Genomic DNA, 20,759 nt, shown 5'->3' with positions numbered 1-20,759 from the left:
GAGAGAGAGAGAGAGAGAGAGAGAGAGAGAGAGAGAGAGAGAGAGAGAGAGAACTTTTGTAGATTTTTGACTAATTCTTCATAGTATTAATTTTGGGGTTTACTCTACTAAGGTGGAATGATTTCTTGGTGATGGGGAATTTACAGTGATAACATATCATTTTGACTTCTGACTATCTGTTTCATTGCAAGGTTTGCATATGCATAATAAAGCGATTGGTTTTATGGTAATCAACCCCTGCAAACTATCAAATACATCCCTTTCTTATAATTCATCACATACATCGCAGTTATCTTTGTTTATCACGAACTGCAAATTTTGCGGGTAGTTCGGTTTTCTGTGACCTTTTATTGGAAGGGCTGGGCGTGTTTTTCTGTGCATTTAATTTGCATTTCCATCGCAAACTTTCTGAAATCAATTGCAAATGTACATACTCTACTGCATTTATCATACATATAATTATACATAATTGTATCTGATATTTTTTTAGATTGCTATATGGTATGATATGAATAAACAATTAAAGAATATGTTAGCAATTATCCAAAAAAAAATCTTTGAAAAAGGTCTCGATGTCTTTGCACGAATATGGCCGTTTATCGATCGAGTTGTTTCATGCAATGGCGATTCATCAAGCCTTATGAAAATTGTAAAGAATTTAATAATGTTTCTAAGTTAATGTGGATGCTCTCATGCAGCAAGTATCATACATTTTTCAAACAAAGTATATTTTTTCTAAGTCTAAGGAAAGGAAAAATCAGAGGTTCACCATTGCAATGTTTTGCAAGAAGTTTTATTTATAATAAGTTTAGCAAACACATTACGCGTAATAAACAAGGTTGTTTTGCACACCTGTATAACACAGAACAATGTTATCACATAGTTCTGAAAAAATTGTGTGATCAAAATAAAATCAGAGAGACAGTTTTAATAAAAACGAAAATTTTCTCTCTTTTTGCAATTACAAACAAAAAATATCCCTTTGAAAGGAAAGAATTCAGAAATTGGGGAAAAGTTTATCTGAGAACAGTTATGATATAGAATAATTGTATTCACATTAAAAGGCTTTTGAAAAAAAAATGCGGAGAATGTGCATTGTCAGAAGAAACAAACCAGAATCATAAATTGAAAAATGCAACTACATTAAATTTTGTGTCTGACGTTAGAGAACAACCCACGTCCAAATAATTATTTCAAATTAACTAATTTCTTATGCTTTGGAAAATTTTCTCGCAACATATGACGACAAACAATAAAAATTCGATAATAACTTGTTTAATTAAAACTAAGAAAACGTATGTAAGCCATGGCTAATGACGAACAAACAAAGGTCAAGTCCCGAGTCATTTTCATAGGAACATACATCAAGGGGGCCAGTTACTTAACATGGGTATTTCCCTCGGTTCAGTATTTCCACGTTAAAAGAAGGCAATGGACTTTCCAATATGGACACTAGTCATATACATTTGCATAGTCATATTATACAAGCATATTATACAACAAGCAAGATGCATGTAGTTTTGCTAAAATTATTATCTGCAGGGGACAAGCCCCAAGAATAAAAGAACATTATTATTTGTCATCTTTGCATAAACAACAACCGGCCATTAAAGATAATACTCTACTGAACAGTTGGCTATTTTGATGTTGTATTCATTATAGATTACATGTATAGTTATATTTCAATTATACAGTTAACTGGATTGATTTTGGTGATAGAAAATAAATGATGCTCTAAACAGCTGAACCATGCAGTCTTTATTCGCAGAATGAAAATTCCGAAATCAGCAAAACTACTTATTCAAATATTAAAAGGTGTGCAATGATAAATGATTGATTCCAACGAAAATGACATTCCCAAAAGACATTCCCAAAATCTAGATCGTCAAAAGCTGTACGCATGTCCAAATAAGTCGCTTGTGTAATTCGAAAATGAAGACAATTAATGCACATATATGACATACTCATTTAGACTAATAACTACACTAAAGCTACTTTTGGAATTCGTTTACAGTGGCCTAAATTGTCGACCTAGTCCTTGAATAATCAAGTAATAATCATGCCCGTTATATGATGAAGCAGAAAGTTCTGCACACATAAACCGAAGAACCAAACCAACATCTATGATTTAGCATTATACGTTCTCTTTTCTTTTTGAAATATCTGTTTTCTCCCCAGTTGGAAGGCACTTGTTCTCGTTTAGCATATTGGAATGACGTAATGTTTGGGTTTTTTTGAAAATTAAATTTTGATGCAGAAAGTGCAAATTTCTGGGGTTTTATATACACATACGTAATGTGGATTTTAAAATTGCAGATTCACTGCCATTAAATATTTAAGCATGTAAATGACTTAAATTAGGCCATGATTAATTTACTATTAAAAAAGAGAGACAACGGTTTAGTCTTTTATAATTAACAGTACACTGTATTTAGCAATATTCTTTTTTTTTTTTAAGGAAAATCAACACAGATATTTACACAATAAGGAAAACTGTTTGAAATAAAACTCGTAAATTAAATTAAGAAATTATTATATCAATTTGACGTGGTCTTAGGTTTTTTAATGTTTTTTTTTTTGCAGATGTATCAAAGTTTCAGAGTCGAAAAATAATTTAATTTGTAGTTAAATCAATAAATTTATCTCGAATAATAGACATGCTTATAAATCTGCAGTAATGGAATATAAATGTCACAGGGATACAATTGAATATAATTTAGTATTTAGTAATTCATTTATTTACTCATTCCTTCATCCATACATTTCATTATTAACTCATTCATGGTTTACTCGTGTTTGACTGGTATTCGTGTTCTGTCACGTGATTGTGTTATTTTGGGTTGTGATTCACCAAATACGGTAATAGCTACTGTATGTCTATATTTGGTAGTGGTAAAACAGGTTTTCATGGGTGTGTATGGTCAGTGCGCAAGTGTGAGTGATAACACTTAATTTATAATGTTTTGCACCATGATTTTAGAACATAACTCGTTTGCCAGCAGACAGCGACAATTTTACGACTTGTCTGATTAAATAGTTTGAGACTGTCATTAGTTTCAAACTATTACATCTAAGTTCTACTGAAAACGAATTTGGTGAGAAATACTCTCTTTAATTGTTTTTATCTTAAAGTTAAAATATCTAAATATTATAAAAATGTATGCGTCAATTGTATGAATGTTTTCATTTCAGGTCAACTTCTCATCATTATCATTGTAATTCATTAAATAAAGTAACGTTGGAAACTGGACCATCCTTTTATTTATTTATTTTGTACGAGGAATAACGACCCCGTGACATAAAGTTTGGAGAAATTGATGTTAGACTTGATGACAACATTAAAATACAACTGCAAAATATAATAGGTTTCAGAATCTTCAATCTTCGATCGTATCTTTACACAACTTTTCAGAGTTTACATACGTTCTTGGAATTTTATGAAAAGAAAATTGTTTCAAATATTCAAAATACGAGAAGTTAATCTAAATACGAGTTATTTTTAACTCATGGTAAATTTTAAACTAGTAATTGATTTATATTAAAATCAACAACTTTTTGTTATTTAGTTTACTTTAAATAAAAATGAAAAATATGCAAGCACCCTCCCTCCAAATTGCTTAAAATAGTGTCAATAAACTAATAGTCTTTCTTTTTTTTACCAATAAACATAAATGTTTCTCATTACCAGACAAATGTTCTTTTTCTCCCATCCCTAGGAGACACGAACCTGCTAAATGCATGCATGATTTCAGAAGTTCTGAATTCTTTCCTAAATGCATATGTTGATAATCTGATATGGGTGACACATTGCCAATAATTATGTGGGAGAAAGCTATATTTATGTAATTTTGCAGAAAAGACCTTTTTTACCACTCAAAGATCGGTACAGACCTGATTTTCTGTTCTGTTTGGTATAAATCTAACCACAGTCGTGTCAAAAGAAATCTAACGAGCAAGGACCTCCAGGGTGTTTAATTGAGGCAACACATGTAAAGGCAAAAGCATAGTAATTCTTAACAAATTCTCAGAAAAACGGTACATCCCATTAAAAAAAAGGTTAAACGGTCATGAAAAAAATATTTTGGCTGACCGAAATAAATACAGTACTGTAAAATTATAACAATATAGAATATTTGGTAATAAGAAAAGTTGTTCGGTGTGAACAACTTTTTTGGTCTTACTCTTGTTTTATACATCGATGCAAAAGTAATAATAGAATAAAGAAAGAAAATTAAAACAAAATAAAAAAAGAAATGGATTAAACCTGCATATCAGTTTCCAAAATTTTAAAACTTTTCGCGCAAACACATAAAAGACACTGCTTTTTTATGATTGGGCATCAAAATAAATGACATCAAAAAACTTTTTTTTTTTTACAATTTATCTGCTGAAATACATTTTAGGGAGGTTAATTTATGTTGCCATTAATTTTGACTGTCAGTGTAATCAAATCGTATCTTCAAGCATATGTAATTTAACGTTTCAATGAATTCTAAACTTGCTTTATAAAACTTATTACAAATGCATAGAGAATAAAAAAAGAAAAGAAAATTACTAATTTTATCCATATCGCTTCAATCATACAATAATTCTTCTCATGTGCCCCCCCCCCCCTCCATTTCTATACCCAAGTTCAAATGCTTCTTGTCCTGATATACATATATTAATTTTATCAGTTATTCAGTAAACAAAAAACATACATGTACATCTTAATCGAATTTACATGCGCAAAATCATATAGTTGCATGTAAACAAAACCACTTCTTAAAATGGTAAAGTGCAGAAGAAACACATATTAAGGATGACATTTACTCAGAATGATAAAAAATTCCACTGATGATAATGAAACCCCATCTATTGTATGTTATAGACCTTTGATTGTAGTGTTATTTTTCACTTTCAAAAAAGTAGGTCAATGACCTACTTTTTGAGTAAATGGCCATTGAATATTTTTTGAAAAATCAAGAAAAATCCCATAAAATTTTACACTACAATTGAAATTTTCTTAATTGTAAATATATTTCAAATAATAAAGCACTTTAAAAAGTGTAATACATTTTATGAATGGCAGTGGCACTAAATAGGTACAAAACATTAAGATTTCAGCTACAATTTGAAAAAATATTCCAGTCCGAATTTCCTCTATCAGTTTTCAAATTCCTACCCATTTTTGATCTAAGTTTACAAAAAATTGAATGATGATAATACAAAAACACTTATAGCATTGAACTACTTATATTGACCTTATTCTGTTGGCATAAAATTTATATGAGGTCAATGATCAATATTTTGAGATATGGTGTCTTTTATCGTTTTTAAGCATTTTTTAATATTTTCGCAATTCGTGCCATACAATTATTTTAATGAATAAGTGAGGTAAAACCAGCAGAAAATATGAAAAATTGTATAGACTAAAATATAAAATCTTAACTTTCAATATTAGAGTACTGCCAAAAATGTTTTAGAGGAAAACAAAATCTGCAAAATTTAGTCCGAATTTCCTCTGTTTGACTAAAAGTCTATTTTTGTTTAAGCCTAATTACGTAGTAAAGTAAAAATATCAAATGTTTTGTCAATAATAATTCATTCTATTAATACTTTTTTTGTTTAGAACAAATTTTACTCATTACAGTGAACTTTATAACAATCCGAATTTGAGAACCCAAACCCTGAGTAAACAACACCCTTAAGCCATTATTGTTGAATAATCATAAAAAAATTAAAACAAACACTCACAACATTTGCAATGCTTTGTCATTTTTGTGGATAAATTTAATAAACACTTCAGAAAAAAAATGAGTACAAAATCATCATGATTATCGTGTCCAATAATAAGTGTACAATTATTTTTGCTTGCAGACTACTATAAAAAAAATCCGGTCAATTGGGGGAATTAAAATGTTGGCTAAGGTGAATTCAGAAGCACTTATTAGCATGAGTTTTCAGACGAAGTTCCACATCGTATTATAAATCATGAATATTTTAGTGTTTATCGCGTTTTTTAAATCAACTCTTGTGGTTTATCACCTTAATATGTTCTGACAGTCAACATGTAAAATAGCAATTTACATTTGATTTTTTGTGATGAAGGTCAAAGCAGGTACTAAAATGCTGTGTAAGGTCAGTAAGAAAATATAGAAAAACTCCCTCTCGTCATTCTAACTAGGTTAAAATGTCCAATCAAGACTTTGCTAGCTTTAGGAATGCTTAATACTGGTGAATCATGTTGATAGAAGACTTTTAAAATCTGTTTGATTTTTTTTCATACATTAACCGATTTATTGAATATCGGTGATTGCCTTAATTTTGATTTTAACTTAGTACATTTGCTTGTTATACAAGATATATACCGCTAGAAAGGATTGTGTTAGACTTTATTATATTTCTAAAAAATAACAGTTGTTATAGACATATACAGTGTAATACATTGTACTTCGAATAACACGCTTATACATGATTTGTAGAAATTGCATGCAAGATATCTTAAAAAGAAAAAAAAATCATACTATTATGTCATCTTAAAAATGTCAATACTTTTAATTATTTTTTTTATAGTAGCATTTTGACATGATGTTGAACAGAAAATTAAGGTAAACAAATGAACACGATCTCTCAACATTATTGACCTTATCTTTAATATCATCAGTTGTAAGGTCCAAAAGAAAAAATACTTTACTGGTGCTATTTGCAATGCCTACGAGCTGATGCTGTCACAGTACGCAAAGGTAAGGAGTTTATTTGTATGCAGTGCCTTTCAGACTTCACATTAATGCTACGAGCAGACTAGCTATGCGATCAGAGAAGTGAAACAAAATGTATTCCATTCACATCCTTCTAAATTATCATTATAGCCAAAACATATGTAGGTATATCCTATCTTCAACCAATAAGATAATCATTTAGTATGGTCTGATTTAAATAAGATACACCGATTTGCATGCAGGTGTTGAGATGACGTGAATTGGTATATACTTAATCCTCCCTGTATTACGCCCTCACAAACATCTTCAGAACCCTGGAAATTGGGCTGTTGATTTCGATCCAGTGAATAGTTGTTACATCTTTACCATTTATAAGTTTTCTTTTTTTACATTTGTTTCCTAAAAACAGTTTGAGAGATTGTCTTTCAGTTATTTCGCCCGCTTTACATAACACATGATAACGAATTAAATTCTTTCTTAGTTTTCTATGCCTTGTTTTTCAACAAATCACTTGAAGACCTTGACATTATTGAAAGACGCAGAGAACATTGTGAACATTTGGGAGAAATGGAAATAAAACAAAATTTACAAAGACTGTATCTCTTTGAAGATTCGCAGAGAATACTTTCCTAAAACAAGAAAATACAAAGATTTGACTTTATTTACACACATTTTAAAAAAAAATCATATCAACGTTGTTCGAACTTTATCCCCAAGCATTCCACATTTTGTTCTTTCTGGTATTCTAAAATCTAAAGTAAGTAAGTACAGGGACTGCTTCAGATATTATATAAATTTTTGTTAAAAAAATTAAAGAAAACAATGTCAACAAATTCAAAATTTCTCTATTTTCTTAAACAGGAGTTTCTTAAACATTCTTTTTTTTGTAATTTTTTTACATTCTTCATTATTTGTAGTCAAAAGTACTTTTTCAAATTATTCATCAACGAATTTTCGAAAACAAAAATAATATACCGCGTTTCGGAAACTATAACATGGACCAAGTTTCAACAAAATTATACGTGACGCATTTTGATCAACAACGAAAACGGAGAGCATAATTAGAATATTAGATTATATATATAACTAAATACGGAAACTACTCCATAAATTTATGATTTTATTAACTTCGTTTGACTCAAAAATATTCGGTCACCGAATTCGTTACTGGAAGTATTAACGACGAGAAATTTTATAAAACGACGCACAAGAGAATTTTTTGATGATAAGGTTTTCTAAGAACTTGGTATGGTATTATATTTACATTAAGTGAACTAAAAGAAATTACAATCATAAATAACAAACTATAAAAATTCCAGTATAGAATTTAACATGTTTAAGTCATCATTAACTTAAACAAAGAAATCGTATATAGAAAACTCAAACCGATACAAAAGTCATTATTAAACTTATCCAATAAATTTAATTAATCTTTGAATGTTATATATGAATGTCTATGTCTTTATGCGATTTTGTTATGTGCCTTCATACGTCCTAATATACTATAAGGAAAAACTATTATGACTGTACTTTGTCAGTTAGAAATGCAGTAAATTAAAATTTAGTTCAATTTTTTAAACACGATCTGACAGTCAAAGATATTACTCAGGAAATAGGTTAATATTGCAGTTTTTTGCAAGACAAGTAATAGAAACTACGTCAAACTGACAAGACTTTAAAAAAGATGTGTCATGATTGTGCAGCGTCATGAAAATCCTAAGTTGATTGTTTAATTTAAAGCTTTGCTGTTTTTTAATTTCAAAAAGAAAGATAAATTTAAAAAAATAAAATCTCAACTTAACCACCTATTTTCAAGACATAAAATGAACAAACTTGTTCAGAATTTTTTTTAGTAAATGCATATTTGACAATGAATATATTTGACTCAAAGAAATAGGTTACAAGAACAATTTATGCAATCACCCCATATTTGTTTTCTGATCATTGTTTAAAGTACGAGAGTTGATCAAAAAGTAATGTCATAGGTGCTATAAAATTAGGGAAATTGTAGCCAAAAAAATCATCTCTAAGGGAAAAATGCTTTTGTTTTTTCACGAAAAAAAAAGTGAGAATGAGGGTAATATTGTTCTATTCGTGGACGTTGACAACATATACACAAGTATTATTTTCAATGTTAAGAATGTTTAGGTCAGCTGGAACCTTTATTTTGAAAATTCTACCAAAGAGATTGAAGCTTCTATGCGATGTTTTTCGTGAAAAAAAAGAAAAAAGAATTCTACTGACGCAATAATTATCTACCTACATTTTACATAATAGAAATTGTAGCTTTTTGCAACGAAGAAATTTACATTAACGTCTTTTGATTGCAGCTTGGTAATCAGCCAATCGATCACCGTGCCCGAATTCTCATGATCTGTTATCAAAAGTCGTTTACTATCTAAACCCATTTGATTTATTAATTTTTCGGTAATTGATCTAGATAAAACCCTCTCCTAGCATGTGGACATATTTTTGAAATTTTGTCGCGTAGTCCTTAACTGATGTATGACACTAATTGTTAAGGGGCGATATGTTTCCATTATAACGCTTCTGCCTTGTGCAAGTGTGCACCAAAACGAAACCAGCAATGTCGTCTGCGTGCGACCGAATTCTCCGATGGTGCGTGCTTGTCCCCTGAGATTTGCTGACATTGGCATGACAATATGATAAGATAGTTTTAATATTCATCTTGTCGGCCAACTGATTTCTTATTTATAAGTTCCATGACATAGTTCTAAGTTACCAAAAAACCCTTCGCAAAAACCTGGTTTCTATTTTGTCCTTCATACGTTAACCAAAGAACCCCCCCCCCCCCCCAAAAAAAAAAATAAAAAAATCAAGGAATGAGAAAATATACCCGAAAACAATACTTGATGATAAAAAAACCGTTTAATGCCACATCACAGTCTGCATATATTTTAGTATAAATAAAAAAAACAAAAATTCATTTTTTCCATTTCTTTATTCATGATTAAAATTAAAACCTTTGGCATTGCAGCCAAATTTCCCCCCAAAAGTTATATATCATTTAATTATTTATTTATTCATAATACAGGTGTTTAAGTTAGATAATATAAGTAGATTACATTTGATTTTCAATCAGTCAGAGATCCCTATAATATGCTTTGAAGTACAATATAGTATACCAAAACATTCGTTTTGTACACATCAAACATTATTTGTACTTTTAATTCTTTAGAACCACACCTTTGAATTGCTGGGTGTATATCATGCATACATCGTAGACTCAAGCACTTCACGAAGAGTGCTGCTAAGAATTCAAAGTACAAATATTCAAACAATATATTCTGATTGAAAAGTTGTAAATGTCAATTCAAGGTTCCATAATGACGAATTCTTCAAAGACAGAAATCCCGAAAGACAGTTCCAGATTGGGTTTTTTTCTCTTTTAATTTAATGATAGGGATGTTCCATATGGTATTAATTTATTAATTGCATGAATCAAGACATATATCCTAATGATTTCTCCAGTACACGATTTGATAATTGAAAATGTTTTTTGTAACAACTTTGTTCTATAGCTTGAGCTCGGTGATGGATTGTCATGAAGTACTAAAAAAAATTGAAAGTCCATGCACATGCCTTCAACATTATCGACACGTAATACATTGACAGATTAATGTATGCATGCTCATTTCACAACCATTTTTTATTGTACTTTATTATACATAATTTCACTTTATGTAATTTCAAAGAAAATTGGACGTTGGGTATTCACAAAACGAATATATATATATATATATATATATATATATATATATATATATATATATATATATATATATATATATATATATATATATATATTGCAATTTAAATCCTGCAAATGCTTGCATAGAAAAATGCACCCAAAAATATATATTTATATGAAATTGAAATTCTTTTAGAATGGGATAGGAAAGAGTTTAAGATCTCTTCCTGAAATTTTCATTTTATAATTAAATTAATCATATTAACCATTGTAAGTAACTAGGGAAGGCGTTCTTTCCTCCTACGGTTAAGTTATGCTATGAAGCAGGATGTCCTTCTCAGAATAGAAAATGTTACGTTTTGGAAAAATAAATTTATCTGACACGTTAATTGATACAATTATTTAACTATCAAAAAACATGTGCATAATTGCATTGTAATTTGCAAGTCATCTTATCTTTCTGACTTCTTAGTAAATACATCCTCTTTGTAAAGGTCTAGTGTAAGAAGTGGAAATGCTCCCACTAAATTATGTTCTGTAACGTGAATAGGGCAACAACGCAGAAACAATGCATGAGTAAGCAATACATAGTGTTTTGCTGGACATGAGATGCTAGAACAAAAAGAAAATAATTAAAAATAAACATCAACAAGTACAATAGATAAATAAATATATTAATTAATAAACACCTCGCTATACAGCTATCAGTCTGAAAAACAAATTGATTTTTCATACCATAGAATTTGTATTGAGTTGGATTTTGGCGGCGGTGAAGAGTCATCATATTAGTATAATTTCTTGTGAACATCATGAATCATTTATTTAAAGTGCTTTGATAAATACCTACATGTATCAATTACAAGTGATTGTCGCATATGTCACTTGCATAAACAAATACATGAACCATGTCGTCTGTCTGTATCTACGTAGTAACTATACCTTACGTTATAGAAACATATAAGGGGTATAAAATCAACTCTATGTTTTTTTTAATCAAATATTTACATAAATAAAGATTGCCAAAATATTGGTTCAAGAAGTACAGGAATAAACATTTATGCACCTCGACTTAGAAGTTCAAGATTGGGAAGGACAACGTTTTATTTATTTAGAGAACTGGACAATCGGTGAAAATCACAGAGTATCCAACTCACGAAAGCGTCCAGAACAATTAATAACTTCACTTCTTTTTTGGGGCAAACTTTGCATGAGAAGCACTCAATTACATTGAAACTAGGTGAAACAAATACAAGTATATGATGTATAAGACATCTTTAATCAAATCAAATTCATCAAACATGAGCATATGATTTATATATGTGGGTTAAGTGTGCTTTCGAGGATTACCTGTCTTGTCTTTATACGAGCAGGATTACCTGTCCTATCTATATTCTGGAAGAATTTTATACATTTATAAAACTAGATGTACTAGAAAAAAAGCTATCCTACCAATATGCTATCAGAATAACGTGTCCTATTAAATGCAATAAAAATCAGCGTCCAATTTAAATGTTGCAGCGATTTCACAAAATAGATCATTGTGAAAACATACATGTACTTTGAAAAAAAACCCGCACATTGTAAAATGTTTTCAAAATAAGTTAAATCCGTAAACAAATATTTTTATCAAATGTGGTACATGTATATTGCTACCAAATCTACGCATTCTAATTTTTTTTTATGCGTGTGTAATTATTTTATCATAGAGACATTTAATTAACTCATAATCAAAAATGTACAATAAAAAGTTTCCATGACTATAAGTTAGTACAAGTAAACTTAAGTTTTTATATTTATTTCTAAGAAGCATTGTATTGCTCTACAGCCATTTGGAACTGTAAATGAAAAGCAAGGATCACATCTTATTACGAGCAACTATATATTATTTAGTACATGTAGCATTAAGTTTGAACATGCTGTAATTAAACTTGTCAAATAATGTTTTTCCGTAAGTTAGTAGAAACGTATATAAACCATTTTCAATATTCTAAAGTACACCAGAAACACTTTTCTTAGTATGGTTTAGCAAAGAACTCAGCGACATCAAAATTTACGCCGATATAAATTAAATGCAAATATTTCTAATGCGCGGCAAATAACTTTACATTTTCTGGAAAGGCGATAAGAGACAATTATGTAAAGCAATGGCACACAGTAAGTTATATCAAATTAGGTTGAATTCCAATATATGCAAATTTCTTATCTCATCATTTGTTTAAAATGACGGAACACTCTTTTTTTAAAAAAATTTTCTCAGTTAAACAGAATTAGGAAACAGAAGAAAAATGCGTACACGATACATCTCCATATAAATTCATCCTTTCAATTAAAGAGGTGTACACATTTTTACGATACATATTTAACAAAAAGAAGCAAATATTAATTTAAATATTCATTACCTTAAATATTGAAAAAATACGTTTAAAAGTAATTTTCTAATAATACACCTTTTCATCTTGACCTAGACGACAAATACTAAATGGTATTCACTTTCAACAATTTTTAAGTATCTATAATCAATCAATATTTATAGCATTGTACTATCTTGTCAGGAATAAGAAATATTTTCCAGTCTGCGTTCGTTTGAAGCTTAATACAGTGCAAATAACCATGCATAGTGGAGTGCAATTTGCAGAAAAGTAAATAAAAAATTCTATAGATCACGTCGATATCGTAAATTATATGCAAAATAGTAATAATTGATCAAGGTTGGCGTTTTAACTAGCGATTAAAAGTTGCCAATACAATGTATAATACACAAATATGAATTATTCCCTTCTACCGTGACTAAACACTTTATTGTGGATATAAAGTGCAGGGGTGCCGAAACCACAAATAAAAGTTATATTCACTTAATCTTGTAATCATGTTACTTTTAACTTTATCAATTTGTTTGTTGTTTTTTTTTTAGAGAGAGAGAGTGAGTAAATATAACTAATGTTATGAAAAGACTTACACAGTTCATAAATGGATATTGCAATGCAACATATCTATTATATTTAGAAAAACTAGCTTTTTGCAAACACCTTTAATTCGATTAAAAAAATAGTATTTAAACATCACAGTTTGACAATTTATAGATGGTAAGTATACGTACATTAAAAAATTACAAATAGTTACCTAGCGTGTGTATATAAAAATCAATCAAGGTACTGCAATTCACGAGGCAAGGATTCGTTCGGTTTTTTTTTTATTTTTTTTTATTTCACAAATTGAATGGAGTACATGTATCTATTATTAATTCCATATATTTGATAAAATGTACATAGGAGGTAAAATTTAAAATTCTGAAATAAAAATTTCAAAAATTTAAACTTTTTTAGCAAAAAATCACCTAAATTCAGCTAAAACTGCCGACAAAGGATATAACGTGGTGTTCAACAATCAGCATTAATCAGCACTAGCCCTGACACACCTGCGTTTCCTTGTCAAATTTTGTCACATTGTGACTGTCGGTATGAAGTGTCAGCTATTTAGAATCGAGTGTATATGAATGTGTAGTTACCTGGAAGTCTCCAAATTTCACGGCCTTATCTTTTCACACACATTTTGATATTTCTTATCTACAAAAAATGATATTATATATATATAAATATCAAAACATTTGTACAAATAGCGCAGAGCAACATAATTTTTTTTCTTATTATTATTTGACAGATATTTATTGACGTGATAAATCAATAAGCTTGTTAGAATCATAATATTACAAATTTCATTTTCCCCCTAAAAATTCCTTTTTTTAAAAATAATGATAAAATTGCCGTTCAACTTCCAGAAAAAAAGCTTTTCTGTAGAGAAACCCAAGGTAGATAACTGCACAGTGCTAGTTCACCAGTGGGATTTGCACGAGTCGTAAAATAGTTGTCGAGAAAAGGGGGTGTATAAATTAGAGTTACATTATAAAGCTTCCGAAAAGGCATCTGCAAATGCATTGATAAAGAGTAGATAAGCTATAAAATCATTAAATTAACACATAAAGCTAGAGGAAAACACGGAAATCTGTCCTTTAATGTGATGATACACGATTGTCTTTTATAGTGGCTATAATTAGAAAATAGTGCATTCCCTACGAGGTAATCCCCAAGTTTGACGTCACATTCTCCTATTATGAGAGGATCCCTGACGTCATATGTAATTAAATATAGATGGCAATCGATGGCTTTGGAAGTAAACGATGGGCAATTTTTGAATGCTGCAAGAAAAAAAAACGTATGCAGTTTGCAAAATCGATCCGTCCGACGTAAAACTCAATTGATTTTTGCCTTCGCTATTGGCTACACGAACGTAATCTTCTGCGTCAGTGAGCAAAGTGCGTGAGCAATCTCAGTCACTAGAAAATAACTTCAAAATGTATATATAAGGAACTTTTCTTAGCCGCCGCAAACAATTAAATATTTATGAAAGATTTTGATGCAAAGAATGACTTTAAAATTTAATTTGCAGCATCCGAAAGAGGATGGATTCTTTGGGGAGAGAGTTGTCACCTACAGGTTGGTACATAAAAATTCTTATCTTTAAATTTAGTTCATGTGTTCTAGAATTAAAATTGTCGTAGGTCATATCCATTCACTAATGTCTTGAGACGATTAATGTTTGTTTTACACTGAACTGGACAGTACTTGTGAAATTCAAATAGATAACAACGCCAGATGAAATACAATGGCGGGAAATTCGAACAGAATTTAACGTGTGACTTTGTCATGAATTGATAGATATTTACATATTTTTCTCTTTTCTTAGTCTCTCTAGAATAAATAAATTAATTTTATATAAGATTTCCATTTATAATTTTTTTTTACAAAGTTTAGTGAACTCAGCAATCATCAACATATGAATATTTTGACTAAAAAAATGTATATTACCTTAATGAAGTGTGTTGAAATGAACTTCACTCTATTTTCAGGTATTCAAATGCTTACATCTGCATAATGACCAAAGATGAAAAACACAATTTGGATCGCACATAGCAGGACCCTCTATCTCTTCTTACAAAATGTCACAGAACACCCTCATCCAATATGGTAATTAGGGGTTTGTTAGCATTTGGATGCAACCTTTTGCTGACATTAAACAAAATGTCAAAATTACAAGTTAAGCATACCAGGCTCCGATCGTTGCACAATATATAACGGGTATTGTTGCAGAGAAGGATATTGTTTTATTTTCAAATGTGAGCATACAATGTGCAAATTTTGTGATTTTTCCCCCAAACAAATAAAAATGGATGGATTAAAGGTGTTGTTTCTTCGGCGTCATGAATTAACAGTAACTCCACGTGGGTGTTTTGTGAGGATATCGTTCATATAAAGAAAATGTGATTTTGTTTGAATTTCTTTCCTCGATGGAAAATTCGGAGAACAATCAGTGGGAATTATCATCTTGGTTTCAGTGAGCAGGGTGAATGACCATATCAGATTTGTAGATTATATATTTGGACCATATTAGATTTGTAGATTAAATATTTGGGACCATATTAGATTTGTAGATTATATATTTGGTCCACAATGATTGTTTACAGTTGTGCAAATGCAAGAAAAATTCGAATGAACATTAAATATGTTATAAGATACAACTCTCAATGCATTTTTTATCTAAAAAAAAACCTCCGTATAATATTTTTATCTTCAAAACATACAACAGATCCATTCGATTTGCATCACGGTTAATCACATAAATTTGAAAATAAGTCCTAATAATTAAAAAGCCAAAAGCCAAACCAAAAAATACTTTAATTCAAATGCAAACAAGAGGTCAGATAGAAATAAATATTTATTTCAAATGTTGGACAACAGAGCATAGGACTTGCAAATAATGAATGGAACATAGTAAACAAAATAAGTTTTCAATTTTAAATTTGGACCTGTTTAATGGCCGCCTTACAGCAATTAATATGTGTGATTGAAAATCGATCGTTCAATATATTGAAAAAGAAATTATGTAAAGAAAACGCTGAAAACCTACCTTAGAGACAAATGTAACACATGTAGATTACCTTCAAAGAACAGAATACTTCTGGGACTGCAAAGAACGATATTTCAAAATACAATCAAGTCTTCTTTCTTTCGCACCATCCAACCAGCAACAGCTGAGTAGAACAAGCAAAAAATTCTGAACTTTAATTTTGGGATGGACAAGTCTCGATTGTTTTCTTGAGGACATTGTATAGAGCAATTTTGACAGACAAAGACTATATCCATAGATATATCACAAATGACCCCATTGTTCGTGTCTGTAACGAGGTCAGCATTATGCATATCTATAACTATATATTGACAAAGGCCTTTATAATAAAAAATCAAAAGATGTAATTAGATATACATTAGAAAGTTATAAAATAGAACACCTTTTCACCTTTGCTGTCCTTGAAATAAGGAAATTGTGAGTACAGCTGTGGGCGTCTGGATATTGTTACGTCTTCAGCATGTTCCAAGATCAGATTTAATCCCTATACCCAAATTGCCGTGTCTTGACTATGGATTCAAATGTGGTGAGTTCGTTTCTACTTGCAATTCTATCCATAGAAGTACAATATAGCATTTATTGTCGCTACAATTTTTAGCGATAGGCTGATCAGACATTGATAAATTTGACACGGCTTAAATTTTCTCCTCCGCGCCATCAAAGTCCTTGAATGTTGGATCGAAATGTAGTGACATTGCCAATATTTTGGAAGTAGCTATCACCATCTAATGTAATGAATTTGAATGAATTATGTGATTTGCTTTAATGGCATCTTTCCATCTCAAAAAATAATTTCTACATAAACAATACGCGCGATAAATTTCCTAATTTCATTACGGTTTTTTTTCTGTTGCCAATATTTTAAATGTTATACCGGTAACCTACCTGTCTGAAATTTATGAAATTGTGTGATTAACAATTTTTTTAAGTTTCACATAATATACAGTATATATTTGTGCTAAATATGTTTTTAACTTTATAGACAGACAAATACACTAAATCTTTAGAAATGTTTATTATTTTATTTATTATTTGGAAGTAGTTTATAATTAATATCCGTTTAATATAACTTTCTGCTCTCCATTTTAAAAGAAGTAAAAGTTGCTCAGTGGCTGAATAGATATCTTGTAGATCATTTTCTTAGATCATGAATGGCATCCCCAGTCCTGAACTATTTGTATTACATTTCTATACGGGAAATTCCATTAACCTTTCTACTGATCCATTGATTCCTAAATATAAAGGAGACTGTATAAATAAAGATATGCTTAAAGTTTTATAAGGGTCTCTAGGCTAAAATTATTTGGGAAAGTCTAAATTAGAGCTCAAAGGATAGCAAGTGCATCTTATATCGAATTTTGCGATTCAGAAATAACTGCTCCTCTAGGTTAACATATTCAGAACTATCTTGGGTATTCGACCAAAGTTCTTTTATAACGAGATGTGTTACATCAATTACAATAGTCTTTTGATGGAGATCAATAGCATTGACTTTTTCACACAGAACGCGAATTCTACGGTTGCTTGCATGATAACCTTATTTTCAGACGTAAAGTGCCACCAGCGAATCTTTCCACCTGAATACCATTAATCTGCTTTGAATCTATGCATTGCCTCAATCTACATCTTGTAAATAGCTCTTGATTTACGCAAAAAAGTGTAAATAAACTATTCATTTCCGATTGGGTACTTTAACAACAATTTCGGAATGACGAAATAATCAAAATACACGCAGCACACTACATTCACCTGTGAAAAAATAGTGGCCGATCAATTTTCATGAATGAGTGGCATAGCACTAAACGGTGGGCGTTTTACGTAGTGCTCACAGGTAGACTTTGCATATTTTATTTAAATCTCTTTTTAACAATTTAACACTGATCTGGGGGTTGTTTTCGCTCTTATGTAATTTCCTGGTATTAAATAAATTTACTTAATTAAAATGACAAATCATTAGGCATTGTAGTTCCTCTTCCTTGTGCTTAAAGAATTTAAGCATTGTTTTTCCCAAATGTTGCGAAATTTTAAAAACAATTCCATGATTGATCTTATTCTTTGAAAAACACGTACTAATGTCTCGATCAATTCATAATAGTTCTCCCCCAAAATCAAAATTAGAGTTTATGAAGCGCCGTCTGGTCATTTTAGATGAATCAAAGTCACATGTTTGTTTAAACAGTATTCCTTAATACATAAGCAATATAAATCTAAAGTAGAATTTGTTTCAAAGGCATGTTGAGAGTGAAAATGCTTCAACGAGCTTAAGTAATTTTTTTTAAACAAAGAATTTATCAAGGCAATAAAATGACTATGGACATATTTCTAAGAAACAAACCATCCAGCGTTTTTACTTAAGTCTCGCTTGATAGATAATGAAGTTGATGGCTATGTTTATTAATAAATAATGTTGCTTTGGTTGTGCACAGCTGAAATGGTATGAATTCATAGCTTCAACTTTTCCTACCCCCTCAGTTACAATTTTGTTGATAAACGATTTAATTGTATCAAAGATATCTTATTTTTTAATTGAATTTCTACAGAAGAAGATGTATATGTATTATTTTTGTAAAAGTCATCAATTTACATGTCATTTGTTATTCCTTTTCCAAGGCTAGAGAGTTATCCAATCACCGAACTTGTTACATATCTTCTATCTTATTTGACCTCTTGAGGTCGACAAATTAATTAAATGCATTTGAAGACACACTTTATTTTCAATTTGTCATCAAACTAACTAAAAATAAGGGAATTTACCTTGTAACTGGAGGGAGCACCCAATATTTTATAAAAGTTGCCGGCTGATTTAATTCTTTCAAATTTAATGAAATAAAGGTTAAATGAATTGAAAATAATTAATCTGAACAGAAAGGAGAGTTCTATATCGCACACAATGTGCGTTTAATAAACACTTGACAAAAGACAATAAAACCCGACCGATCCTTACTATCAAAATGAATTCTGAACTCTGAACAAGACTTATCTTGACTTTGAATCCTACTTTATTCTTCCTTGATCAGATACTGCCTATACTTTAAGGGTCCTGTCATTATTTTGAAAGTACTATTAGGCGTAATAGAGATAAGGGAAACTCACAATGTTTTATGAAAAAATTAGAGCTGCTCGTAGGTTTTAGAAATTTATGTTAATTTAACACTGCGATATCTTAATCGAATACATTTAAAGCCATAACTTTGTACACTGCGGCGATTTAAAACTGCTTATCAAATTTCACATCTAAATTTCTTCGGGTCCTGAATATTTTTATATTGTACAATCTTTTCGGCGAGAACATTTTCTGTTGACGGAAAATTCAAACGAAGTCACGCAAAACAAAATATTTTCAAACTGTTCACCCCTATCATGACGTAAAAATTACAGACACATGAGAAGGGTAGATGTGAAATTGTTTCCCCCATTTCATGATCTAGTATGAATAAGTTTTTCCTTTGAATGGAATCTTTACTGTCAGTATCTTTTTACTATCAATATATTGATTTGCCGCTTTCATTTTGATGACGCAGGGTATATAAACCCAAGTATTGATTTTCTTCACTTACGCAATTGAAAAGGTACTTTTAAACCATGTATGCGCGAATGTTTAGCCTATTTTTTTACCCAAAAAAAATACATTAAAATTATTTTTATATAAATCATAGCGATCATATTGAGTGATAAACTATTTAAATTTTGGATCACATAATAAAATCAATTAAAAATCTGACATTGAATTTAACTCTGTCACGCTATTTGAGACTTACGGATGCATGATTATTTACCCTTCACTCGTCAAATTAAAGATTTGAAGTGTGAAAAGTGTGTGAGAGAGAGAGAGAGAGAGAGAGAGAGAGAGAGAGAGAGAGAGAGAGAGAGAGAGAAGCAGCACATCAATATTTGTAAATTGCATTTACTTAATCACCCCTTTCTTGCATACACAGAGGTAACTTTCACACTATACACTGCTAATTCTGTCCTGTTCCAAGACGGGGGAAATGCCTCTTAAATCTGGATTGTGTTTTCTTATAAACAAAGCATCTGCAGATAATAAGAGTGGATAAGAATAAAAATATACAGAAAACACATTTTGATCGCTAACACGAAGCATTCCGAGAAACGAGGGGTGTCTCAATCTATGATTTTAACATCCTCCCATTATTACTTGAATTAATCAATTAGAGAGATAGGGTGAGCCTATTCCCCTAGCATGATTCTGCCAATTTTCCTAATCTGTTGTGATATTATCTAGAAATATAATACCACCACTGTCGAGCCATTTCGGTCATTTTCCTATTATTGTAATTTGTAATATCCTGTGCTGCTCTGAAATTTACTGGAGTTTTGGTGTTTTTATATATGCATATTATGACTGCTTAAAAGCAGTGAATTCT

At 30.3% G+C, this 20,759-nt stretch overlaps 2 long non-coding RNA genes across 3 annotated transcripts; one reads left to right on the top strand and one right to left on the bottom strand.

The window, feature by feature from the left end:
• Positions 1 to 12,856: 12,856 nt before the first annotated feature.
• LOC117681459 (uncharacterized) lies at positions 12,857 to 15,400 on the bottom strand. 2 transcript variants are annotated; one of them, XR_010711027.1, is made up of 3 exons: positions 15,276 to 15,400; positions 13,919 to 13,976; positions 12,857 to 12,874 (listed from the first exon to the last, which is right to left on the bottom strand). It is a non-coding gene; the product is annotated as an uncharacterized lncRNA (long non-coding RNA). The 2 variants fall into 2 exon arrangements; XR_004596126.2 differs by lacking the exon at positions 12,857 to 12,874 and adding an exon at positions 14,484 to 14,605 and having other exon boundaries at positions 13,602 to 13,976; positions 15,276 to 15,394.
• Positions 14,585 to 15,886, top strand: LOC109620854 (uncharacterized). Its single transcript, XR_002201499.3, has 2 exons — positions 14,585 to 14,903; positions 15,317 to 15,886. It is a non-coding gene; the product is annotated as an uncharacterized lncRNA (long non-coding RNA).
• Positions 15,887 to 20,759: the final 4,873 nt, after the last annotated feature.

Source organism: Magallana gigas, chromosome 2, assembly GCF_963853765.1.
Source record: "Magallana gigas chromosome 2, xbMagGiga1.1, whole genome shotgun sequence".
Lineage (NCBI taxonomy): Eukaryota > Metazoa > Mollusca > Bivalvia > Ostreida > Ostreidae > Magallana > Magallana gigas.
The sequence above is the reverse complement of the archived record's forward strand: the minus strand, read 5'-3'. Positions and strand labels throughout refer to the sequence as shown.